Source organism: Coenobita brevimanus, chromosome 61 (genome assembly GCF_032717465.1).
Source record: "Coenobita brevimanus isolate Jiangsu-jjx chromosome 61, ASM3271746v2, whole genome shotgun sequence".
NCBI classification, from domain to species: Eukaryota; Metazoa; Arthropoda; class Malacostraca; order Decapoda; family Coenobitidae; genus Coenobita; species Coenobita brevimanus.
In genome coordinates, this window is record NC_137014.1 from 7,877,082 (window position 1) to 7,905,068 (window position 27,987).

Genomic DNA, 27,987 nt, shown 5'->3' on the forward strand with positions numbered 1-27,987 from the left:
CTTTTTCATGTCTTCAGTCTGTGGATCGTTTTATTTTATTATTCTTGTCATAAACAGACAATTTAATTCAGCCTGGGAGAGAGTTTTCAAAGTATTTTTTTTTTCCTTTCTTCATCGGTCTTAACTGCAAAACGAAAATTTGCACACGCACTTGCTATACAATATTTCCTGTACGCGCACCTACAGTACCATATGATTTCTTGCTAAGGAATCTCTCTCTCTCTCTCTCTCTCTCTCTCGTCTTCTTATTTCAGAATTGTGTGTGTGTGTGTGTGTGTGTGTGTGTGTGTGTGTGTGTGTGTGTGTGTGTGTGTGTGTGTGTTTTAGCTCAGTGAATATTTTTTCCCTTTTGTCATCGTCAACTGGTTTTGCTTTGATGTCATCGTAATTGTTTTCGTGACAAATGAGGTGTTTATAATTAAGGTTTCCTCATACTGTTATGCTTAATGGTTTGTTTATTGGCTTGAAGTCTGTCACGTCTGAAGAATTATAAAACTTTCTCTCTCACTACTTGTTTTTCACTTTAGTCATATCATCAAGAGAATATTTTATTTAACCCGTGGATTGCGCAATAACCTTTTTTTTTTTTTTTTTTTATCCCACCCTGTGGTTCGCAAAAAATGAAGGAAAAAAGTTTTAGTTTTTAGTTTTTGTTTATTACAAACTTGAAGATAAACATCCAGATCATCATCAGGTGAAAAAAAAAAAAAATCTCTCTCTCTCCGTCTTTGCGTAGGGCCATACATAAATTTACGTAGAGGAGTAGTGAAAAATGAAAAAAAAAAAATTGCTTATTATAAACCTGAAGATAAACACCCAGGGCATCATCTTGTGAAAAGAAAAAACTCTCTCTCTCTCTCCACCTGTCTTTGCGTAGTGCCATGCATAAGTTTGTGTAGGGGTGTAGTTTAACCGTGATGCACGGCCAGCACAGCCTGAGCTGTGGCTCGCAATGCGACGCCGCGCCACCCAGCCTGGGCTGTGGCTCGCAATCCAGGAGTTAAGGAGATGATTGAGGCATTATTTAATCCAATCGGCTCGAATACTCTTTTCAGATCTAAATAAAATTACCTGGAGATAACAGAATTATAATAAGTATGTCACTATATTGTAGAGGTTAAGACTGATTACAACCGAGAACGAATCCCTCGCGAGTTTGTTGTCAAGTAATGGCATTTTCTCACATATGAGCGGCCCGACCCGGCCCTGCCCAACCCGGCCAGGCCCGACCCGGCCCAACCGTAACACTTTAGGGAAGCTTATATCTCATCAATCACAGGACCGATCACTGTGTGGTTTGCACCATATGATAGCCCAATTCTTTAAAATTTGTTTTTGACAGGTTTCATCACTCCCAGGCAGTGCACGTGGCACGTGGCACTCGCCAAGTGCAGCATGTCGAAAAACTTCTAAAGAGGGCCATAGGCCAGATTGTCGTAAAGGCGTGAAACTTGGTAGGTAGATAGTCATCAATACACTCAGGGCATCCTGGGGGTGTAAAGCATTTCAATCCTTTCGGATTAAATGGCCTCGCTTGTACCTCGCCGACAAAGGCCTTGTATTTTTTATTCCGTCTGAAATTCTTGTTCGGGATGATGGCATACATTGTATACTAGTATACAGGGAAAAACCTAAGGTGAATATCTTCTTGACCTTAGAATTCAGGATTTTCAAGCAACCAGTGACGAGGGCAAAACTGGTGAATGCAATTCCAATCAGGTAATGTTTGTATCTAGGTGTGTGGTTAGGTTGAATGGATGTAGTGTATAGTCAGCCAAAAAAGTCGTGTCTTCGTTACGAACCCCGTAAATATTCGAACAGACAAGTGAAAGCAGCAGGGTTATCTTCACAAGTCTGGTAACTGTCAGACCAGACGGTGGTGGGGGTGAGTGGATTGGGGGAGTGTTGCCGTTTTGTAGAATTTCGTCTGCTAATGTGGAAAAACAAATGAAAGACGACCATGGATGTGGACAAGCGGACGTCATTCCACACTAGTGTGGATTTTTTTCCCACACTACTCGTTCGTGATTTTTTTAGCAATATGGGGGATTTTATCACGGCTGGTAGGCATTAACATGTATTGTTATTCAGACCTTTCACTGTTAAACTAAAGAATATGTAGTATTTGTCTGTAATACTGTCATTATAAATAAGGAATAATACGTCGTGGAACACAGGCTACCTGCACCCATCCGGAGATGTCATTACTTCTTACTGAAAAAATTACCTAACAAATATTTACAAGATACATGCCAAATAGTAGCAATTCACACTTACTTTGTACTAGTAAAGAATGCTGTGAATCGTGTACAGTTCATTTACTAGAAAACTTGGACGTGGATAAACTTTCTTGTCTCTTGATAGGTTATTAATCAACATTTGCTGAATTATTAACTCTCTTAATCTTTTAACGTTCTTACACTTAAATCATAGTATTTCTGACATCATTATTAAGGCTTCTGGCAATAAATAGATAGATAGATTAGTAATACCCTGTCCTTCATTATTAACAGTACAGTATACCAAATTTTATGGTAGTTATACCAACAACACATCCTCTTTTATCCTGGTTACTAAACGAGAACGTGTGAAATAATGACGTCACAGCCAGTGTGGAATTCACAGCAACTCTGTCAGTAACACTCATGTTTATACCATGCATCACCGAAGAGTGGAAGCTGTTGGGAATAACATACTGGGTAATAGGGTTATAGTCAAATTTTATCACTAATATGTCGCTAAATGTCTACATATGCATCATCATGAATTAACATGTGATCAAAATATACTGCAGTTTCATATACATGGGCTGTCATGTCTAATTCATCTTTGATATTTGGAATACATCGGAGGACGGAATAACTGTGGAATACGTTTCATAACGAGTGTTTAGAATTTAATGGAACGTCATGATTGTGATAATATAAAACATATATTAGTGACAACATGAATATCCCTTCTAATTTTCCTGTCGCCCAATATAGATAACTGAATGACTGTGAAGCTATGACTATATACTGGTGGGTGTATATCTGGGTGTCATCACCGTGCGTAATACCTGTGGCCAGGTTTCCCTTACCCCTTTACCAAAACATTAACCACTTGTGGAAACAAATGCTTTTCTCGTTATTACTGTGAAGGCACCGCATGCCTCTGTGCCACACCACACATGGTAATGGCATAATATAATATATCCTGTCATGTTCAGAAGGTAAACATACAGTAAAACCACAGCTGTTTGTCCTTTATTCCCATGTTATTTGGTTAACCGATGCCCGGCGGAGGGGGTGTGACAGGAAGGTTGGGAGGAGGGCTTGCACCTCGTCATTTCTGCTAACGTTTGTTTGGCTACAAGTTATGGGGATTATTTCATGTTAACGATACATTTCACCATTTACAGGTATTAAATCAGGTATAATATCACATTTAGCGCCTTTACTGTGCGGTGTATTGCTAGACTACACTGCCAACAAAAATTACAGATTACACTGCCAACAAAAATTACGGCATCCCCCCCCCCCACATCCCCACCTCCATCCCCAATCCACTCACCCCCACCACCGTCTGGTCTGACACAGTTACCAGACTTGTGAAGCTATCCCTGCTGCTTCCACTTATCTGTTCGAATATTTACGGGGTTCGGAACGAAGACACGACTTTCTTGGCTGACTATACGATTGGCTGTGTGGTTTGGTTGCATGTGTTTGATATAAGAGTGGTTGTGTTGGTTAGGATGAATGGTTATAATAGTGGATGTGTGGTTAGGCTGAACGGTTGTAATATAAGAGTGGTTGTGTGGTTAAACTGAGTGGTTTTAATATATGTAAAATTTTGTGGACTGAATTATAAGTGCTTTTGTTGTTCGTGTGACTTACTTTAATACATGTTTGTGTTTAGGCTTGATGGTCGTAGTGTCTCAGGCGGTAATGTATAAACGATTGGCTATTTTTTAATCGCGTTTATAGTAGTAAGATAGTAATATTTTGGTTACTCATGCACTAAGTACCCAGATATTTGTCTTTATTTTTAGGCTTCCCTCCTGTTCTGTTTTTTCTTATGTGGGTTGATTAAATGCTGAAGGCGTTACGAAGTGAATTCTTTAGAAATTATGCTACCTTCACATAAACTAAAGGGATTATAAAGCACACAGATCGCACTACTTTGCCATGCACAACAACATGACTCATCATTCATAACATCTTGTCCAAAACACCTCGTCGCCTTTATAATATATGTAATGAAGGGATATCTGAGGTTTATTTAATATGAATGAACACGTTTCCGATCGTCTATAACTTCCAGTCCACTCACATAAAAAAAATCTGGTAAAAAAATACGTAAAAGGAAGGTCCCATGGGTACCTTGTTCATGCAAGAGCTTGCTGCATGTGACTATCTATATATCTATCCATTGCAAGACGTCCCAGTCCCGTAAGGGGTGGCCATAAACAAATCGCCTCCATGTTGCCATGTCCATGTGAACCCGGATATAAATATTTATGGCTGAAACTCATTTGGTGATGGCGTGATCGAAGTCGACCTTATTATTTCATGTGTCTGTGTGGTTACCGTGTGAATGTAGTGGTTGTGTGGATGTAATGTAGTGGTTTTGTGGATGTACTGTTGTAGTTTTGGGGATGACGTGGTTGTGTGGATGTAGCGCTTGTGTGGATGTACCGGTATGTATAGTAGGTGGGTGAAGTTATGTGGATTAAGTACCTTGTGGATTTACTGTGTGTGAGGCTTGTTTGTGGATGCAGCGGTTGAATAGGTGGCTCGTTACGACTGAGAGGCGGCCTTTGAGCTTGACTGAGGTTGTCTTGTCCAGGATCACAAAGTTTGCTCTGCCTTGTGAGAGAGAGAGAGAGAGAGAGAGAGAGAGAGAGAGAGAGAGAGAGAGAGAGAGAGAGAGAGAGAGAAATACATTTGGGGATGGAGGGAGAGGCAAGGGTAAAACGAGGTGATGAAGACGAAAGCTGACTGTGTGGAATGAGGTAATATTTCTTGATGTGGAAGGTGGGATGAAAGGATGGATGTCTTAAAAGGGAACAAAGGAGACACGGCAAGGGATTGGGGATGGGAAGAGGGAGGGAAGAAGAAGATGAAAGGGAGGGAATATGGAGGCAAGAGGGAGCGAAAATGAGGATGCAAGGGTGCGTGTGAGAGGAGAAAATGACTGGAAGCGTGAATAACTCGGGAGGAGAGAGAGAGATTGGGGATGACAGAGTTGGGAAAAATAGATTAGAAGGGAGAAAAAATGGAGTAAAAGAAAAGGAAAATGGGGCTGAAAGTAAGGGGAAGAGGGACATGAAAAAGAGGGAATATCAACTGTGAGACTGAGGGGAAAAAAGAACGAATGGAAGACGCGAAAAGGCGATAAGGGAGGGAGAGAGGAAGGGAGACGTCGCCACTATTTTAAATTTTCTGCTTGCATTACACCCCATTACGGTGGGCACAAAGTACCTGGCTGGTTACACTCACCAGCCGCCACTCTTCTGTTTAACCCTCTAAAGTGAGAGTGATACAGCGCTTTCAGTCTTTCATGTACGTACTTGGCTCAGTCTGAAAGTGGCTGCCTTATTCTGCCTTTCCACTGCCTAAAACTTACAGTATTTTAAGTGCAGTATGTCCATGCATATTGAAATAAGCGTATCTTGAAATTAAGGTTCATTTTTTGTTCACATTTCTTTGCATGGGAGAAGTTTTGCAGGATGTCAGCCTTGGGTTCTTTCATTCTGCATGATAAGAAAAAAATGTGATATGTACAGGAGGAAATAACAGAGGAAAGTCAGCGGAAAAGAAGAAAAATGGAGTGGAAAGGATGAGGTAAAGGAACGGGAGGAGGAACGGAGAGGAAAGGGTAAAAAAAAAGTAGGGAGATATTGGGAGGAAAAGGAAATAGAAAAAAGAAATAGGGGAGCTAAAAAGGAGACAGACGAGGAACTAGAAAGAAAGAAGCTGGAAGAAAGGGGACAAGGAGAGGAGAAAGTAGAGTGAGATGGAAGTTAGTTAGAAGGAATGCAGAATCAGAGTGAATTAGAAAAGAGGAAAAAGGCAGAAGAAATTATGTTAAGGAGACGGTAAGAAGAAGAAGAGGAAGACTGAGAAAGAGGCAAAGATTTACTAGATAGAACGAGGAATAGGAAAGACAGATTACAGACAAAAGGGAAGCGAGAAAACAGAGTACGAGATGAGAAACTAGCGAAGAGAGACGGAGAGACTTGAGATAATGAGGAAGAGGAACAATTAGGAAAGAAAAACTAGAGAGAGAGAGAGAGAGAGAGAAAGGAAAAGAAGCCAAAAGAGAGAAAGGGGTGTAGGACAGGAATACCAAAGGAAAGAAAAAGATGAAAAAAAAAAAAGAGTAGAGGAACGGGAAAGGAAGGCCAGTGGAAAAAAAAAAAATGGAGAGGAAGGGGAAGAATGAGGGTAAAGGGAAAGGCAGGTTAGAGGGAAGAGAAAGAAAGATCAAAGAAAAGACGGAAGGAGAGGAACAGTAAGATGTAACTGTAAAAGAAGGAAAGAGGAAAAAAAAGGAGGAAAGAAAATAAATAAGAAAAACGGAAAGAGAGGGATGCCTAGGGAAAAGAATAAGAAAGAATAACGGAAGAAGAAGGGAAGACCAGCGGAAAGGAGGAGGAGAAAAGAAAGAGGAAGAAGAAAGAAAGAGGAGTAGGGAGACCAGAGAAAAGGGAGAGGGCGAGGAAGACAAGAGGAAAAGAAAGGGAGATATATATGTAAGAAGAAGAGTAATGGAAGAGTAAAAGAAAGAAGTGCAAGAAAGGAGAAGAATGGAGAACAGTAGGATAAGCTTAAAATAACGAGAAAAGAAAGAAATGAATGAAAGTGTGAGGGAAGAAGGGAGAGGAGGGGAAAGTTTAGGACAAGAAGAAAGAAAGGAATGCAGATCTTGGGTGAAGGCAAAGGAGTTGAGAAAAGGCAGGGGAATCTTTGAGAGATGTAGAGTGAGGAAGGTGATGTAGGGTGAGGCAAGGGATGTAGGGTGAGGCTGGTGATGTGAAGTGAGGTAGAGGAATGTATGATATGGGCTGGCCAGGGATGTAGGATGAGGCAGACGATGCAGGGTGAGGCAGAGAAATGTATGGTGAGGCAGGGTATGTAAGGATAAGGCAGGGGATGTAGGGGTAAATCAAGGGATGTAAGGTGAGGCAGAGGATGTAAGGTTAGGCAGAGGAATATGCGGTGAGACAGATGATGTCGGGGGAGGAGGGAGGATGTGAGGAATATTACAGGAAAGTACAATAAGGCGGTGATTGTGGGGTGAGGTAGGGAATGATAGGGAAATGTAAAGGAAGGCAGAGAAGTATTAGGAAAAAGTAAGGAAAAGCAGAGATCTTAGGGGAAAAGGAGAAGACATTACGGGAAGGCAGGGATATCTTGAGCGAGAAAGATTCCAGGAAGAAGCGAGAAAACTATGAAAGCATATATGATGAGAAGGGAGGGGAAGAAGAAGAGCGAGGGAAAAGAGGGGGAAGAAGAAGGGAGGAAAAATTGGGAGAAAGGCGTCATGTGAGAGAGAGAGAGAGAGAGAGAGAGAGAGAGAGAGAGAGAGAGAGAGAGAGAGAGAGAGAGAGAGAGAGAGAGAGAGAGAGAGAGAGACAGAGAGAGAGAGAGAGAGAGAGAGAGAGAGAGAGAGAGAGAGAAAGAAAGTGGGAGAGTAGCAGTAGTAGTAGTTGGGGTGTTCAGGTATTAATCTGAGGTACAGAAAAGACAAGACGGACTGATAGGGAAACATGAATGAGGGCTGAGTGCGAAGAGTGGGATGGAAGAGTGTGGGAGAGGGAGAGAAGAGAGTGTGAGGAAGAAGGAGGAGATGAGAGAGAGAGAGAGAGAGAGAGAGAGAGAGAGAGAGAGAGAGAGAGAGAGAGAGAGAGAGAGAGAGAGAGAGAGAGAGAGAGTGGGGAGGGGAGTTTAAAAGAGAGCGAGAGGGAACTGTGTGGACCAACAATAGAACTATGAGAGGAGAGTGAAGAGGATGAGTGTGGGAGTGGGGAGAGGGGAGAGGCAAAGCTGGTGTAGTCATGAGAGGGAGAGGAATGTGTTGGAGAAGGGGAGAGGGGGAAAGGGAATTGTTGGAGGAGAGGAGAGGAGAATAGAGAATAACTGGAGAAGGGGTGAACAAAAAGACTGTGAGGGGAAAGGGGACTGAGAGAGAGAGAGATGAGAGAGAGAGAGAGAGAGAGAGAGAGAGAGAGAGAGAGAGAGAGAGAGAGAGAGAGAGAGAGAGAGAGAGAGAGAGAGAGAGAGAGGAGAAGAAGAGAGAAGGACTGTAAGGAGGCCAAGTTTGCTCCCCTCCCCAGACAAGCGAGGGACTGGAGCCTCAGGGGAGCTGGGGAGAAAGGCGAGGAGCTCCCCATTGTGGTGGTGGGGCGGGCTGAAAGGGGAGTGGTGGGCCGGTTAATGAGTGTGCTGTGTGGTGGGGGTTTGGTGGCTGTGGTGGTGTGGTGTGGTGAAGGTCTTGTGGCTTTTGTAATGTGTGTTGTGGTGTGGTGAAGCTGGTGTATGGTGTGGTGCCGCTTTGGTGGTGTGTGGTGTGGTGAGAAGGTGGTGTGACTGGAATGGTGGTGAAGTGTGGTGGAGGACTTGTGGATATTCTGAGTTGGTAGTATAGTGGAAATTTTGTGAGCGTTGTGGTGTGGCTTGAATGGAGATGTGTTGTTGTGGTAGTGTGGTGTGGATGAAATGGAAGTGTGATGTGATGTATTGTAGGTGCAGTTGTGGTGGTGTGTGGTGGTTTAGTGACTCGTGGTGTGGTAAAGGCCTTGTGGTTGGAATGGTGGTGTGGTGTGGTAAAGGTCTTTTGGTTATGAAGGTGTGGCTGGAGTGGCGTTGTGGTGTGATGGAGATATTGTGGCACTGGTAATGTGTGGTGAATGTGGTATGGTAGTGCTGGTTATGATGGTGTGATCGGTGAAACTTATGTGTAGATGGTATTTTTGTTTACAAGATATCTAATTACTGCCATCCCATTGAAGAGTATGGCAAGGGTAGCAAGCATTTGCCATCTAAGTATGTGACAGGGAAACGTATCACGGTGAATCGACTTGTTGGGGAAAATACTGGCTGAACTCTCCTTGCCAGTCTACCCAAGATGACAACGACGTCCACTCCTTCAAACGACAGAACAACATTGATAGAACAACCACAACCTACTGGAGATCTTGTCCTTGCTGATACTCCTGTTGCTATTACTGCTGCTGTTGCTGTTGTACAATTACTGCGTGTTTGTACTGGTCCGTCTAGATACACGCAAACAATGGAGTAGGAACGACTCGTGTGGATATGTCAGGATAAAGGTAGCTAGGATTTCGTGAATTTCTCCCTAGAGACTATCTGCAAAAAAAAAAAAGTCCTCTTGTGGTACCAGTAAAAAAAAAAAAAAAAAGAGATAAGGAAAGTGTAATATGATGGAGGCATTGGAGAGGCTAGAGGTGAATGAAGGAACACGAGAAAATAAAAAGAAGTGACGATGAGACTGAAAGAAAAAAAAGTGTGAAGAGAAGAGAGCGAAGAGAACGACTGAACGGAGAAAAATAACGGGATGGGGAATTACATCAGGAAGAAGCAAAAGAAGTGAAGAAGAAGCACAGGATAGGTGAAAGGAAAAGTGAGAAAAGGAGAGATTCACATATAGGGAAGACAAGATAGAACAAGGTGACAGATTGAACTTTTTATGTATTAAACCGATAAAGGGAATTCGTGATTATATAACAAACGCTAAGACTTATTAAACATCCTATTCTGTGGTGTACATCAAACAAAATTACATCAAAATACGAACATATTTTACATTTGAAGCCACAGTAATTATATAGAAGAAAAGACCCAGGATCATCTATTACTTCACTTCAGTTTTTAATTATTTCTCCGTAATATTTCTTCGTCATAAGCTTTTGTCGTTTCATCCCGTGCTTCTCCCTGATATACACCTCTACTCCATCTGTACATCCCATCTCTTACGCGCTTTATCCTCTCCTATTCCTTTATCCAGCTGCGAAGAGAACACTGATATATGCCTCATTTAAGATTCAGGATCCTGTAATTTACTTTCAGCTGAATAGAATCGTATTGCTTTAGCTGAAACAATCCCGATTTAGTCAGGGCTAACTGTACCAGGATTAATGCTCTAAGGAACCCAGGCTCACTCTCAGATGAATAAAACTGCATGGCATAAGGTAAGCCTAAATACTAACGTCATTTTACCTTTGAGAGGGTTATACCATGGTACAGGTATTAACACTCTCAGGTTCTCGCAACTCATACGTACCTGAATGAAATCGTTGTGTGCTTGTCGTAGGCCAGAATTTCTACCAGAGTTGTCCCGGCCACGAGAGGGGTAACAGATCCGCTATATTCATTTCCGCACCACCCTGTCTAGCCTACATAGTCCTCCAGCTGGTTACCATCCACGGCAAACTACACAAACATTAAAAAAAAAGAAAAAAAAAAAAGAAAATCTTAAAAAATTTACGTTGTTCATTTGTACTGTAATATAATTATTTTATATCCATATGTTGATTTCTTTTTAACTCGCATTTCAGTATCAAAACTAAGCTTTAAACATTGTAGGGCGCAAAACTATACTCTTTGTACCTTTACTTGGCCTAATTTTTTGGCCCTTTACAAAGAAAAAGAAGGGGCAGCATCATAAATGTATTGATGAACGAAGACTTTTTAGCACCATCACGACTGAAAGAAAATCGCCTTGAAGTAACAAAAATACAAGTGTGACATTGTACTGAATGGGTAAATTGGAGAGAGAGAGAGAGAGAGAGAGAGAGAGAGAGAGAGAGAGAGAGAGAGAGAGAGAGAGAGAGAGAGAGAGAGAGAGAGAGAGAGAGAGCGAGAGAGAGAGAGAGAGAGAGAGAGAGAGAGAGAGAGAGAGAGAGAGAGAGAGAGAGAGAGAGAGGTGAGAATTATAGGGTGTGCAGAGAGATGCCTGAGGTGCATGGCAAATGAGAGAGAAGGGAGCAGTAGCCCAGGAGGTGTGGAATTAGGAGCAAAACAGAGTTAGGAAGAAGAAGATGAAGATAATTTTGATGATGATGATTAGGAAGAGGAGGAGGAGAAAGATGAGGAGAAGGAGAAGGAAGAAAAGGAGGAGGAGGGAAGGAGACAGAGAAATAAGAGGGGGATCAGTAGTGGAACAAGATTTCTGGGAAGGCGGAGGAAGAAGGGAGAAATACGAGGGAGATTAGCGCTGAGGCAGGATTTCAAAACGAGGGAGAAAGAGGATGAGGGGGATACCGATACAAGGAGGAATGGAAGGATTCAGCACAAATCTGCCGTTATTATTATTATTATTATTATTATTATTATTATTATTGGGTGGTAGGTTGGGGTGCTCACCATCCACTCACTTGATGTAGTGCTGCTCTCAGGTGTCTGCCCCTTCCTCTCCTCCATCCTTCTTTCCTTCTATCCTCTTTTGTCTTCTTTCCTTCATTCTTTCCTCGTCCTTCTGCCTGTGGGTGACTTTACATTCCCTCTTCTGTCTTCCTTTTCTTCATTCTTTCCTCTTCCTTCTGCCTGTGGGTGATTCTACATTGAGTGACAAGCCAAATGGTTTCCTGTACACCAGGAAACCATTTACTACGCTGGGTGGTAACCATATAACCAGATTATGACACCTGGTGGTTTAGTGGGTAATTACGGTGCTCCAATCGGATTGAGCCGGTGAAGGTTTATATCCAAGGGATGGTTGGGGTTTATTGCTCACGTATTGCCACGAGACAGGCTGACAGATGAGGATATAAAGGAGCGTTGTGGTGTGGATGTGGATGTAATAGGAAGCGTTAGGAGGAACCCACTGAGGTGGTTTGGCCAGGTGGAGAGGATGGAGGGTGAGAGACTGACGAGGAGAGTGTATGTGAGTGAGGTGGAGGGGGGGAGAGGGAGGGGGAGGCCGAGGATGAGATGGAGGGATGGGGTGGAGAGGTATATGAGAGAGGGGTGTGTGAGTTGGGACCAGGGCAGTGAAATGGCGGGGGACAGGACGACGTGGAGGCGATTTGTTTGTGGTCACCCCGGACGGGATTCGGCGTTTGACAATAGATAGATAGATAGATAGTATTGCCACTCGGGGATGAGTGAGGCTGGTCACTCTCATCTTAAATGTCAGGACCAACTTGCCTAGCCCAGGGCCCTTACGCTTCTCATGGGGCAACGTAGGATTGGATGATGGATTGATTATTATTATTATTATTATCATTATTATTGTTATTATTATACTTTGCCATATATATGGCGAAGCTTATTGTTTTGGTGTCATTATTTTTCTTTACACTTTTTTTTTTTTAGATCTTTATATTATATGTACAGAAAGATACCCTAAGGTAACCCAAGTACTTGTGCCAAATATAAATGACCTTGGCTTATTTTTGAAGGCCATATACTGATTTTTTGTGTGCAAAAATTACATTTTTGAAATTGATATCTCAGAAAGTAATTGAGATACGGCTATTTGGTGGAAAATCCTATGATAAGAAAGTTTGCTAAATTTTTTGGCTGAATAGTTTGCTATTTAGCGTAGTGGAAAGTACCGAATTTAAATTTGTTCGGTGTTTTCTTTGTAACACGTTTTAGAGAAAACCACAAAAGCTGCAAAGCTGTAACTTTACAGAAATATAGCTGTGGTCCCTCTCATTATCTGAAAGGAATATGGTTACAGTTAAGCATAAAGTTAGCCAGTTGCTGAGTTATGTAAAATGTACCCATGCGTTCTTCTACACCTTTGTCTTCAGATCTTGTCGATATTAGCCTACCCAAGAAGCTACCTTAGGTTAATCTATGTATATGTTCCAAATATGAATAACCTTGAACTGCTTTTAAAGGTCACAGTTTATGATGCCATAATTGCATACTTTATAATTACTAGGTCTCAAAAACCATTATGTTATAGCTATGTGGCGTATAATCATTAAAAAAAAATGCTTCTGATATTTTGTTTAGTAAATTTTAAAATACGCATAATTTTAGATTATATACTTGTATGACTACAAAGACAATCAGTACCATTAATGGTTATGGCGAAGCTTCCTTATTGTGGCTACACAATAAGTAAGTAGATAAGTGTAGTCGCGGCACACGACTTTGAGGTTGTCATTATCGTACCCTGGCAACCAACCATTCAAAAGTGCGTCCGATTTCGTGTCATACACGAATCATATTATAATGCACGAATGTATTATACACGAATATTATTGTACGCGAACATATTATACACGAATCACATGCGTCTCATATTATATACGAAATCAGACGCAGTTTTGAATGGTAGGTTGCCAGGGCACGATAATAATAACCTCAGAGCTGCGCGCCGCGCCTATAGTTGTTTTTGTTATTACTATTATTATTATTGTTATTATCATCCAAACGAGGGCCATCTGGTACTGAAGGGGTTAGTGAAGGCTGTAGCTAATCCAACCAGTTTTAGAATCTATCATAAGCTGAATAAAATCGTCTGGAGATAGCAAGAATAAAGTAAGAAAAACGGCATCATGCGGCAGGGCTTTGGGAGAATTGTCATGACGGAAGACGGATGGTAATAGGTAGGATAATAATACACGAGAGAGAGAGAGAGAGGGAGAGAGAGAGGGAGAGAGAGAGAGAGAGAGAGAGAGAGAGAGAGAGAGAGATTGTTACAACTTTTCCCTCCATGCCGGTTTTGGATCGAAGCTGTATATGTTTCCCTGCATAGTGTCGGCCATGCGTGTATCAGACTAGTTGTTCTGTACGCTATCCATTCCTCAAGTATTTCCTCAGATGTTTACTCACCTCCTCCGTTCTTTCCACCCTCCTTCATTCTCCTCCTCTTCTTTTTTCACACCCTCCTCCCAGTAACTCCCTTCATCCTCTCTCTCTCTCTCTCTCTCTCTCTCTCTCTCTCTCTCTCTCTCTCTCAAGTCGGTGTGGTTATGCAATTCACATCATTAGGTTACCATCGAACGTGCCTGTTTCAAGCACACACAGCTAAACTTAACCCATTATTATTGTTACTGTTTTTTCAGTTCTTCCACTACGTTGGCATGTTTTCTTCTTCTTCTTCTATCTTCTTTTTCTGGTTTCGCTACCCTTGGAGGAATGTAGGTAGCCTTTCAAAGACTTTATGAACTGGAGGGGTTTGATATATAGGTTTCATTAGTCCGTTGACAAGAAGTTGGTTCTAATTTGAATATGGTATGCATGAAGGACCTGTAAAAATATGTCATCGTAGTAAAGGGGTTTAGAAGTTGAAACCAAAAGCATGTCTACGGCAGCAGAAAGAAGTACAGAAGTAGCAGATAAGTGCGGGTTCATCAGATGGGACCGCTAAAATCTGCTTAAGTGGATGACAGAAAGGCAGGGAGGCTCCTAGAGATGCTCTTCACCTTAAAACAAATAAATAAATATTAAAGATAATCTCAGTATCCTTCACATTTCCATTAGTTGTACTGGAAAAAATCGCAGTTGTTCAATCAAGTCAAAAGCCTTCGGGTAAGGTCCAGAGTAAAAATGTGTATTTGCTCATACAGCAGAACAACGTTTGTATTGCATTTTTTAACACCGGTGAATGAGTTAGTCCCTTCAGTCTAATTAGGTATTTTCAAAAATTTATTATCACAATGTCAAGGCGATTTGTTCAGCTCTGGAGAGATTTTCTAGTTAGAGAGGTTAGATATAACGAGGTCTTCCCCAGAACTGAATAAAATAGCTTCTAGATAGGAAGAATAATTCATTGAAATACGTCACCGAATAGAAGGGATTAAATCTTGCCCGCAGAAAGAATATAATATTGAGAATGTTATGGCAATGAAAGGGTTAATATTGTGAGTGATGAGCTGTGATGGTATGAGTGATAAAATGTGGTGAGTGATGACCTTCGTCTTGGGTGCAGCTGGTGGTGGTGTAGGCCTCTTTTTGTCCGGTGTCTGGTGTGCTTGCCCGGTCCAGCGCCTCGCGAGACAGGATGTTGTCCCTCTCAAGTGTTCAGACAACACCCAAGGACGCCAATATAATATTGCACTGGGATCATTTTTACCTCGCCCGGATGGAGTCCGACGAGGTTTTGTATTTGGTTGAGTTTGTTTGTTTGTTTGTTTGTAACATTACGGAAAAACGGCAGACTGAAATTACATGAAATTTTCAGAATATGTGGGCACTGGTCCCCAAAGAAATTGATTAAATTTTGGAGGTAATCGAGTGAACCTGAAAGATCACAATCAAGGTCACGGGTTTTCAGAGGGCTATAACCTGAAAACGGTTGAAGATAGAGATATTTACTACTGGAACATAATGGAACTCGTAATATGGGCTTTAATTTGGCACGAAGACCTTTGACCTTGAATAACCTAGAAAGGTCAAACTCAAGGTCACGGAGATTCATGGGGCTATAACTCGAATCTGGTTGAAATAGAGAGATATTTACTATTATCAACATATAAGAAATTCCAAGTGGGTTTTTAATTTGTGCTTTGACCTTTTACCTTAAGTGACCTTGCAAGGCCAAACTCAAGGTCACGCATATTAAGGGGGCTATGACTCGAAACTCGTTAAAGATATATTTACTGTTACCAGTATATAAGAAGTCTCGTATGGTCTTTCATTTGGCAGCATGACCTTTGACCTTGAGTGACACTGAAAGATCAAACGCAAGATCACGGATTTTCAGAGGGTGTAACTTGAAAACATTTGCGCCATTACCTTAGACTTTAACTCTGCACTGACGCTACATGGCAGAAACGAATCAGTATCTAATAGCATTAAAATAACTGCTGTCGTGCAAGGTTTGTTTTACCTGGCACCACTTGTTATTAACTGATTTTTCTCTGTAGATGAGGAGGTGGAAGTCACACAATCGTAAACCCAGAGTAGTGATCTCTCTCGTGACGTTAATGAGTAAAAATTATCTAGTTTTAAAATCATTTCTTATGTTAGGATGGAGGCGATGGTGCAGCTGACAGCATGCCCTTCCTGCAGTTGAGATGCTGAAAGAACCAGGGGACCTTTGAGCAGTACACCCCTTTCTTCATCCTGCTCGTTTGAAAATAGAGATATGGATGTACATCGGTGGTTGTGTTGTGTTTCAAAGGCATCTCTGGGTGTCTATGAATGTTGAGATTGTCCCATATTGCAAAATACTGTCCGAGCGTGTTGAGTTATAGCTCGAACACTGGTTTCTTTCCTAAAGATTCTGTTCATCGCCATGTAACTCTACCTCTTGTCCTTCTTCCTTCCGATATGGTGAGAAATCCCACAGTATGAGTGTTATTCTCTACATTTATACGCGTCACCCAACAACTTCATAGAATACATCGTCATGTAGCCTACTTTCTTGTCAAGGAAGGCATCTAAGACATTTTCTGTTGACATTCTCGAGGTGTTTAATAGTATCCATTGCCATTTCAGTTCATCCTTAACCCATCACGTCCCGAGCTATTTCGCACCTCCGACATCCCCCAATCCCGAGGTATTTTCGATTTTTTTTTTTTTTTTGGCTAAAACCTCCTCTTTTGTTGAGAAACATCGAAATTTCATAGAGAAATCGCTCACCTGAGGTTTAAAAGACTCGATCCAGATAGCAGTACCTCCTTACCTGACTGAGTTTTCTAACAGGCTGGCACCAAAGAAAACGAGTTCTATGGGAGGGTGACTATTTCACACCACTCATAAACAGTATTTATTTATTTACTTGGTACGAATTTATATGTAGTATGGGAGTATATTGGTTTTCAAACAGTAATATAGCCATTTTAAGCACTGTTTCACTCACTAACTCATCACCATACCTGACCTTCTTTTACCACATTACCTGATCATCATTTCTGACTGTTTCTTCCTCTAATGCTATGTAAACTTTGTCCTCCACATTGTCATCGATTGGGGAATCACTCTGGCCCTGAATGTCTTTATTGGCCAGGTCACTGGTAACAGGTGAATTGCCGAGACAATGGCGTGCGGGGAGGGGTGGAGGTTATGCGGTGTAAGGCATTGTCCCTGCTTGGCATCTTGTAGAGGAATAGAGGAAGGTGTCCTGTGTATACGTACGAAAAATCACATGCGAAAATTGAAAATTGTGCAAATTAGGGACCTTGCAATTGCACGACATACCAGTATGTCGTCAGGACTGGCAAATGCAAAATGTTGCAATGTTCCGATACGTCGACGGGACGGGGTGGGTTAAATAGTCAGATTGATGCCGCCTGAGCCGTGTAGCACTGTATATTAATAACTGATTCCTTTACTAAATATAATGAGAGAGAGAGGTCCAAACATTCAAGACAACAGACCGCTCCCCAGCACCTATCAGTGCATGCAAAAATAAGCAGTCAATAGACACACTTAAATTTCAATATCATCATCATCGTCGTCGTCATGATCATGAAAATGATCAACATCAATTATAATTAAGTATACAATTTGAGAGTAATTGATTACGATTGTGACTGAAAAAAAATGCCTAAGTACAGTAGGTACACACAGTCCGCGAGTTTATGGGCGGCAGACGGGGTCGCTTACTAGGAATTTGTGTACTGTGAATACATAGACTTATGGGAAAAATTACATATGGGCAGCACCTCCCTTCATGGGCAACCCTTTAGACTCCTTTCAGACCTGAGTACAGTATTGTACTGTACAGGGAAAGTATCTAAGACGTATGACCTAATAAAGTAAACCAAGATTATGGCTTTACTAAATCAACATGGATATGATTTTACTAAACCAACAAGAATATGGCTGCTCACCTTAACTCAAGAGGACAACAAGCTTGATGGACTTAAGAAGGGGATCCAAGGCAGGGTGAGGCACCTAGTGTGCACCTCCTGCAGCACCCGACCCACCACCTTCCTCGCCACTCTCGTCACCACCACTTTCAACATTTTCACTAGCAAATGCACCCACTTTGTTCATAATCCCTTCAAAGTCTTTCTGACACCTCAGACATTGCATCATCCTCTTGATCCTCCCCAGGATATGGTTCTGTTGAAGTTGAAGGGAGTGATTCCTCACTTTCTTGAGGCCGCGGGAAATGTGTGATGAAGGTTTGCTTCCGTCTGTTAACCTGGTTGTGCCTGTCTGTGTAGTAGCAGAAGGTTCTGTCCAGTGAAGTCATCACTTCCACCAATCGCAACTGACAGTGTTCGATGTCCTTCAATTCTTCTTTGAACTTATCTAGGGCACACACTACCCAGCCGATCTCCATTATCGACAAGTCTCCATTCTTCATCAGTGGTGGTGCTGGCTGTTCTTCTGCAGTCTCCTGCTCTCAGCTCTCTTGCTCTCAGCTCCGGATTTGAGCCACTCTTCCCTGCTGTCTCGCGTGTTACAAGTTCAATTCACATACTATTAAAAATACATTACAATTCGATAAAAAATAGGTCCTCGCGTACAATGAGATTCACTTACTGTGAGCTCGGGTACTATGCATACCTACTGTAATCAATTACGATTACTATTACACAGAAGTCTGTAATCGATTACAAGCGAATACGATTACAGATTACGATTACCCCACGTCTGCTAAATATGTCAGATTTATATATATATATATATATATATATATATATATATATATATGGCCATACCACGTTGAGTACACCGCTTCCTGTCCGATCAACGAAGTTAAGCAACATTGGGTCTGGTTAGTACTTGGATGGGTGACCGCCTGGGAACACCAGATGCTGTTGGCATAACGTTCTCCCTACGTGTCAAGTGGGGTTGGTGGAGGATTAGTGCCTCTCCCTGTAAAACAATTAACTCTAAGCCCTTGGCCACCCCGTTTGGGATACATGGCGTCTGGCAATGAATGAATGAAAATATTTAGCCCCTCCATTCACCGGTAGGAAAGTATTATCATCATATTTATTAATAATGATAATGATACTACTCCTGCTTAGTGGTACTACTGCTGGTACTACTACTACTACTACTACTACTACTACTACTAAAGTAATAATAATAATAATAATAATAATAATAATAGTTTGATAATAATAATAATAATAATAATAATAATGATAACAATAATAATGATAACAATAATAATAATAATAATAATAATAATAATAATAATAATAATATTATTATTATTATTATTATTATCATCATCATCATCATCATCATCATCATCATTATTATTATTATCATTATTATTATAGCTGCTACTACTACTATTATTTGCATTACCGACAAAATTTCATGACGATGTAAAGTAGTTTTACGACCACGTAAGTTACATCGCACCACTGACGGGATGAGGGAGCGGTACACCAAACCTCTCAAAATAGGCCCACATGAGAAACTTTTGAACATTTTAGAGGGAACTCACCCTAAACAACCTTAGGCCTATATCTGTAAGTGTGTGTGTGTGTGTGTGTGTGTGTGTGTGTGTGTGTGTGTGTGTGTGTGTGTGTGTGTGTGTGTGTGTGTGTGTGTGTGTGTGTGTGTGGCCAGTTCTGTGACTCCAACACTGAGAATGAAAACAGATACGTTACCAAGGAGGTCACTTATTCACAGGTCATCCCAGTTGAATAAAATCGCTTGGAGTCAACTGGAATAGGAAACTAGAATTGTTCTGATCGTGAGAGGGTAAAATAATAAGCTAGCCCAGTATTAATAAACTTCCAGAAAATCTTCGTGAAACTGTTAAGTTTAATCTCTCGGAAAATTTGAGCGAGTAGGCCAATCCCAGTTTCGTATTCTGGGCAATTTAGTAAGCAGTCCTAATGTAATCTTCCGGAAAATTTAGTCAGTCAGTTAACAGAACATGCTGAGACTGAGATGCGTACTCTAGGTAGCACAGAAGGCTTCGTAGCGGCTCTCTCTTAGCGATTTATTTTGCCTATCACATTTTACATTCTCCTCTGCCTTGTTTATATCGTGTTAATATCGCTATTGTTTTAATTTCTGGCCCACAGTAAGAATATGTGGTGTAAAATGGAGAATAAATCGATAAGGAACAGGAGTTACGGAATCTCCAAAGCCAGATAGAATACGTCTGTGAGGAATATTGTGGAAAGTAAGGCCGAGAGCGAAGTTTAGAGATCAAGCGGCAGGGTCCATGAGGGAGGGCAGCTTGTAGTGGCAGGAGGGTGGTGCAATGCGGAGGCTTGGAAACATTTTATTTACTTATTCATTTATTTACGTATTTAATTTTTGTCCTTGTCACTCCGGAAAAATTCGAATAGATAGACATAAGTATATATCTGTGTTGAAAGACAAAGATAGAATTATAGGAACGTAGGCACTAGGCATACATAATCAGAAAATACAGTAGACATAAGCAAGAATAGGCAGATACATTAAGACTAGATGGATAAAGAGACAGCTAGATAAACATGACTAGAGTAATAGACAAATGGACAGCCTGTTGATAGATATATAGACAGATAGACAAAACAGCATTCTAACTTGGTCTCACATCAGTTCCGGAAAACAAAAGGCCAACCAACCAAAACGAGTTCATTTCCCGAGGCGAGTGAGTGAGTGAGGGGAGGGAGTGAAGGGGAGCGAGAGTGAGGGGAAAGTGAGTGGCGGAGTGTTTGTGAGGGGAGAGTAAGGAAAGGAGGGTGTGAGTGAGGGTGAAGGTGGCGTGAGTCAGGGAGAGGGGAACGAGGGCTAGAGGGGTGTGAGCGAGTGAAGGAAGGGTGAGAGATATGTGAGAGTGAGTTAGGGGGAACGAGAGCGAGGAAAGGGGTGAATGAGGGAGGGAGAGAACGAGGGTGAAGGATAGGGTGAGAGGGTGAGGTGGTAGTGAGGGTGTTTGTCAGTGAGGAAGGGGGCACCGTGCCGAGGGGCAGTGTGGGGAGGGAGAGAGAGGAGAGGGGGCGGGGGAGAACGAGGTCGGTCGAGGTTGTTACAGTATAGGAAACCCATAGCTGACCTGTCACTTTCTCACCCGTGTCATCAACCCCACTCAGCTCCATTTGGGGGATGTGGGATTTAGTGCCTGTTGTGCTGGTCTGATTGTGCCTTTGTTGAATTTTCCTTTATGGTATCTCGTACTTGGTAATTTTATCTGCGTTGTAAAAGACTCGCGTCCTTTTCTTGTTGTTTGTTCTGCTTGGAGAAAAATTTAATTTTTTAACACTGGACGACCGACAACGTCCACCGTCACAGAGTGTCCCGCCTTTTTGCACTACAATCTTTCACTGTCCCACCAGCTCTTTATCACCCCTTTTCCTAGCTCCCTCTAATTTCCAAAAATAAATTGTTCCCACCGTCAGTATCGCCTCTCATACAAAGCTGATTTTCATTGGGTGTGCTGCTTCCGTCCTGACCCACCTGTCTACTTCTTGCTTCACCACCTTTGACGTAACATTTTACCGACCTGCCTACAATACCATTCAACACAATATACTGTACTTCCCACCACCCACCACCATCACAGCCTATCCAATCAGTTCCTTTCTTTTTGCGCCACCCATTTCTGCTATGATATTATGAGTATCACAAAAATGACTGGCTCACCTGCCAGGTGATCTACATATATAGCATTTATAGTTACTTCGTTGTCTCTTTCTGCTGATCACCATCCTAGTCTATACCACCATTTGTCTCTGCCCACACCATCTATTTCTGATACACCTGATTTAGCATCTCAACCAATGCATCACGGGGACTGATTTTTTGGCGTAGCATGGCCTGAAATAATCTACATTGCCTTGATCAACATTCCACACTGCTCCACACATATCATCATCCACCTTACCCACAAATTCTCTTATGATGTGCAAATCATAAAACGACTGTCTCGACTACAAACTGACCTACAACGTCCATATTCACACGGTGTACTTTTACCGTAGGGCTCGCCACCAACCACCATCTCAACACACACCCTCATTTCATCTCTGCTCATCCCACGGGATCGTGATACGTTCGAAATGACTTCTAAATAAACAGCACTCAAAATGCTGATTTTTGATACGGCTTTCCATAAACATGACCTGAAACCATTTTGCTCTGTTCCGACTCAGGGTGATGGAAATAAAAGGACCTGAATGGATCTAATAAACCTGAACTATCATATCTCGAAAATCACTGCACCCACGGGGCTGAGTTTGTGTACACACCTTCACAGGTGACCGGAATCGGAGTATATTGGCCTGAATCGAGTTGATAAACTTGATGCAACCTGAAAAAAATAAAAAATGTTGCCTGGGTCTGGCCATGGCTGGAATGAACCACAATGACTAGAATGAAGATGAACTGTTGACTGAACCTGAACTGATTTTATTGGGCGTGATTGTACCTGAGTGCCCTGAATGACCTTAGGTGAACCTTAATGACTGTGAAGCACTTGACTTTATTTAAGTGACCAGAATATGACCTAATAGGACTTGAGCTGACCTAACTGGACCAGAATTGTCCTAACCTTGGTATGTGTGGCTCTGTTAGGACGAAATCGATGATATGTGTGCCTGACTGGATGTGATGAATTATTAACTCGGACAGTTTCGGTCCAGTTTTAACCAGATTTGGTGAAAGGGTTGAGAATCAACCAAGAATCAGGCTCAGTGTTTCTGAGAAAGGTATGGATCAACAAAAATAGCTTTGATTCGGTTTTTATTGGAGTTGATGGAAGGGTTGGGGGTAAAGTTGGGACAAAGAATCCTGTTTGGATAACAATCAGGCAAAGGTCAAGGTCACAAGACGACGCCAAATTTCTACCCGTTTGTGTTTGTGTGAGTAAAATAACAAATAGGGTTTTGAGGTGATTTGGACCAAACTTGATGGAAATGTTGAGGGTCTGCCAAAGGGTTTGATTTATTATTTTTTTAGAGCACTAGATCAAAGGTCAGGGTAATATGGTAAAGTCAGCTTAAACGTCTTTCATTTGCTTTAGTTCAAATTCTGGTGGAAAACTGAGTAAGGCATGCGTGAAGGAATTCTATTGTTAGTACAGTCATGCAAAGGTCAACGCCACAGGGCAAGGTCAAATGTCCGACCCTGTTACTCACACCGTGTTGATTTGTTCTGAACCAAAACTGGTGGAAAGACTGAGGGTCAGGTAAGAATGAAAAGATTTGATTTTGAGAACAGTAGATGAAAGCGCCAGGTCACAAGGGATATTCAGCTCAGTTTCGATTCGATCTGAACCAAACTTGGCGGAAGGTCTGGGAGTCAGGCAAGGAAGAAGCAATTCGATTATGAGAACCATCGATCGAAGGTCAAGGTCACAGGGCAAAGTTAAATTTTCGACCTTAGGCCAATTGTAGGAAGCGGGTTTTGCCCTGTTTGAGCTCTCTTCTTTTCGTATAATTTGTTTTTGAAGTTACTTGATTTTAATTTTTATGTAGGATTTTGTGGCGATTCTTTATTTTCATTATGCACATGTTATTGTCATTGTATTTCTTAATGAGCATAATGTCCATCGTTAGTTATATTCATTCACTGTTATTTTTTTCATCATTATTTATCTATTCATTTATTCATATTATTCAGTGAGGAAGGGGCTGGAGAGAGTAATGATGTTAATTAGAAGAATGGCAGGAATTTAGATTGTTCGATTTACGCGGGGGTAAACTTGGGTATGTAGGATTAACCATATGTTTGTTAATGGGTTAATGGGAGCTCCGAGGCTGCATGGTTACACTACTCTCAGCAAAGATGTGGGAAACTGACAGGGTGATGTGAAGACTGGAAAACTAAGAGACAGACAGACAGACAGAGAAATACAAAGCTAGATGGATCTTTAGGGGGAGAGAGAGAGAGAGAGAGAGAGAGAGAGAGAGAGAGAGAGAGAGAGAGAGAGAGAGAGAGAGAGAGAGAGAGATGCCCCCAGACTCTATGAATGATGGATGGTGCCCCCACAGGCAAAAGAATTAGTGAGGTGGTTGCAGGAAGAAAACGATAAAGACGTCCTCGGCCTGAAGAGATTGATATTTTTCCACCTCCTAGACTAACCAAATGCCACCTTAACCCCTTCAATCCAACGATGTATCTTAAAATGTATTCTTCATCTCTACAGACGACTTCATTGAGATTAGGGAAGATCTTTCGAACTGGAGGGGTTTGCTGTAGTCTTAATTCCTTCACTGCTACTGATTGTTCTTAAGCTGATTATAGCTGTGTGCGTAAATGACGAAGAATATATGAAAACGGGACATCAGATTGAAGGAGTAAATTCAGTCTGTCATCTTTTGAGGGTAGCAGCATCATGGACTTAAATGGGGTGGTGGAGGATTAAAGAGTGTTTGGGGAGGTGAAGGAGTGGGATAGGGTGGTAAACTTCCGTCCTTCTCTCGTTGTCCTACTTCTACTGTTTCCTTCCCTTTCCCCACTCCTTAACCTCCACGCCCTTCTCACTTTCCTTCTTCCCCCATCTCTGCTCCTTTCCTTCCCTTCCTTCTTGCCTTCTTGTCACCTCTCTGTTCTCTCCCCCATTTCCTTCCTCTTCACCTCTACTCGTTCCCTCTTTTCCTTCCTTTCCTCCACTACCTCTGCTGTTTCCCTCCACCTCCACAGATTCTCTTTTCACTCCTCAAATTTTTACATGTCCCCTGGTCCCTTTCCTTGTTTCCTCAGTTTCGTTTTCTTTCACATTGTCTTGTTTCCCTTTCCCGTTCACATCCACCTACATGTCTGCTTTTTTTCCTCGCATTCCCCTCTCTCCCTCATGTTTGCTTTCCAGTATTCTCTCTCTCCTTCTCTTTGTCTTTTCTCTCTTTCCCTTCTCCACTCTCACCTCTTTTTCCACTCATATCCCTTTACTGTTCTGCATTTTTCTCCTTTTTCCCTTGCACTGTGTCCCTCCTTCTATACATTCCCTCCCATCTCCCCTCCATCCTTCTCGCCCTCTCATCTTGTCCCTCCCCACATCTACCTCTCCCATCCTTTCTTCACCCTTCTGTCTCATTATTTCTCCCTTTTTCCGTATTCCTTCTTTTTCAGCTTTCGTACCCTTTCCCTTCCTTCCTGCTTCTCTTCTTTTCCCACCCTTTCCTCTCCCCACTTCCTTTCTCCTTCTCTTCTTTTCCCATATATCTTTGATTTTCGCTTCTCTTCCTTTGTCCTTTCTTTCCCATTCCATCCTCAAAATCATCCATACCTTTCCCTTTCTGTATGCCCCTTCCCTCCTTCTTTATTTATATCTACCATCCTCTGCCCCTTTCTGCACCATCTTCATTAATCTCCTTTCATCTTCATCCAGCCCATTCCTTCCTTCTCTCTTTCAGTGCCTTTTCCATCTCCTTTTCCTTCCCCCGCTCTCGTCCCTCACATCATTTTTGTTCCCCTATATCTGTTCACTATCTCCCGTCATTTTACCATTACTCATTTTTTTTTTGTACTACCTCCTTCCATTCCTTTCCACCCTTTCTCTCCTCTATCCTCCCTCTCTTCTCTTTTTTCGCTACTCTCCTTCCATCCACTACTCTCTTCCCCTCCCCTGTCCCTTCCTCTCTCTCCTCTCCCATCCGCTCTTCCCAGTCTCTTACTTTCCTCTCCCTCATTCTCCTGCTTTCTTCTCTTCTTTCCCTCCTTAACCCACTTTCCCTCTCCTCTTTCCCTTCTCCCCTCCTCCATCCCCCTCCCCTTTCTGTGTGGCAGCTGGTGTGTGTTTTGATATCTGCGGTGGTGTTGGTTGGGGCGACATTAATATAAGCTCTGACTGAACATAAACACAGCTGACACCAGGGATGTGGGGGTGCTGGTGTGTGGTGAGGGACAGATAGAGATAGATAAAGAGATAGACAGAGAGAGAGAGAGAGAGAGGGATAGACAGACAGATAGATAGATAGACAGATGGACAGGCTGGTCAGTGGGTAAAAAGGAAAGGCAGGGAAAGGAGAGAATAGAGGAAAAAAAAATGGTGACAACGTGAAGAAGGTATGGCAGATAGAAAGATTAATAGACAGATGGATAGAAAAACAGGTAAACAGAGACAGGCAGGTAGAGCGATGGATAGATAGATAGATAGATAGATGGCTAGGTAGTTGGATAGATAGACTGACACAGAGACGAACAGATAAAGATAGATAGAGAAACAGATAGATGGGTAAATAGATAGACAGAGAAAGACAGACAGACAGATTCAGGTATATATATATATATATATATATATATATATATATATATATATATATATATATATATATATATATATATATATATATAAAGAGAGAGAAAGAGAGAGAGAATTTGCAATTGCCTAGCCACACAATTCATGAGAGATCATAAAAGTTGCTACCCCCTACATATAATATATATATATATATATATATATATATATATATATATATATATATATATATATATATATATATATCCTCCCTCTCTTCTCTTTTTTCGCTACTCTCCTACTCTCCTTCCATACCTCTGCTCTCCCTCTCTCTCTACATATATACTGTATATATACCGTATAGAGAGAGAGAGAGTAAGATAGTGTAAGTTATTGCCTAGCCACACATTTCGTGAGGGATCATAAAAGCAGCAACTTAATACGCGATTTATTTTTTACCATAACAAGCCTTATTTATTCACGGTTATAGCATCATCAACATACTCATTCCAAGAAATATATGAATGTGCAGTTATTTGATACAGTTACCATAATTATTATCCATGTACCAAGACCAGATATCTTGAGACCTCATATTCAGATTTTCGATTTAGACCTTTAAACTGATTCCAGACCCGAAAGTGTGTGTGTGTGTATGTGTGTGTGTGTGTGTGTGTGTGTGTGTGTGAGAGAGAGAGAGAGAGAGAGAGAGAGAGAGAGAGAGAGAGAGAGGAACTGCTGAAAGACTGCCTCAGAACCACCAGACGACGAAACAATTCCAGTAAAGGCACTTGTTCTCTAATGTTTCGAAAGCTTTACGATGTAGGTCAAGTTCTGTTTGAACGTGCTGTACAGCCTGATTTTCCTACGATTCTTTTTATATGCATTACATGTAAACAAAAATACATGTAGCCGGTGTGTGTGTGTGTGTGGCCATAGCTACAACTAAAATATACTATAGCAGTAGCCGTGTGTCTGTGTGTGAACTTCGGACTTGCGTTCGAACAACTTGGGTTCCAGTCCCGAAGCTGCACATAACACGATCAATTGGTTAGCTGCAAAAAAATCCAAGTGACAATGTTAGACTAGAACAGCACATAAACGTGACTCGGATTACCTGAAATGATCCCAACGCGCGCGCGAAGCGCGAGGAAACATGTGCGAAGCCCGAGAAAGGGAGCGCGCAGCGCGAGATCCCTCTGCAGGAATAAGTGCGAGGGGCCCCAAGGGCCCACGAGCACTTGTTACGACTATAGTTAGAGTAGTGATCTAGTTCTTTCAGCCCCTCGTGTCTTTGTCTATGTCATCATGCATACTCTTTATAATTGTTTCATCCTACTTCCTTTATACATCTCGGTTTATCCCATTATGGTTACTTTTTCGTCCACTGTATTGCTCACCCCACTGATCTTCTCTTAATTCTTTTTTTCTTTTTCACTGGATAAGCTTCACTATTTTCCTGTCCCTCCATTCACTCTAACTCCACCCTTCTCTCTGCTGCTCTGTTTTCCCGTTACTCTCTTACTTCACATCACTCCAGTTCTTTCCCTCCTCGCTCACTCTGTCAGCCCCTTCCTTCCGCAGTCCTAGTTGGTCTGCACTCCCTTCCTTCTCCCTGCCCCTTTTTTTCACTTTCCTACTCTCCTTTCCTATCACTCAGCTAGTTACCTTCAATTACTTTCCTTCCTCTTCTGTCACTTCCCTCCTTCCTTCTCTCTTTCATCACTCTTTTACCCTTACCTCCCTCATTCTACTGCAATTTCCTCCTTCTCCATTAATCCCTTTCACCCTGCTATTCACCCTATCCCTGTCCTCCGCCTTGCATCTCTCAGCACCGCGAATCCCACTCGGTCTCTTTCACCCGAGAGAGAGAGAGAGAGAGAGAGAGAGAGAGAGAGAGAGAGAGAGAGAGAGGTCAACTCTCAAATTATGGCAGATTCAGGGCCCCTTATATGACGTACAGGACACAAAACAGCCAAATGGAAG

The 27,987-nt window shown here is 41.9% G+C and overlaps 1 protein-coding gene and 1 pseudogene across 1 annotated transcript in view; both read left to right on the forward strand.

Annotated features, from left to right (window-relative positions):
- LOC145403615 (popeye domain-containing protein 3-like) overlaps positions 1–27,987 on the forward strand; it is a 592,299-nt gene that overhangs the window by 116,864 nt on the left and 447,448 nt on the right. The window lies entirely within an intron of this gene.
- On the forward strand, positions 18,570–18,688 carry LOC145403839 (5S ribosomal RNA; annotated as a pseudogene).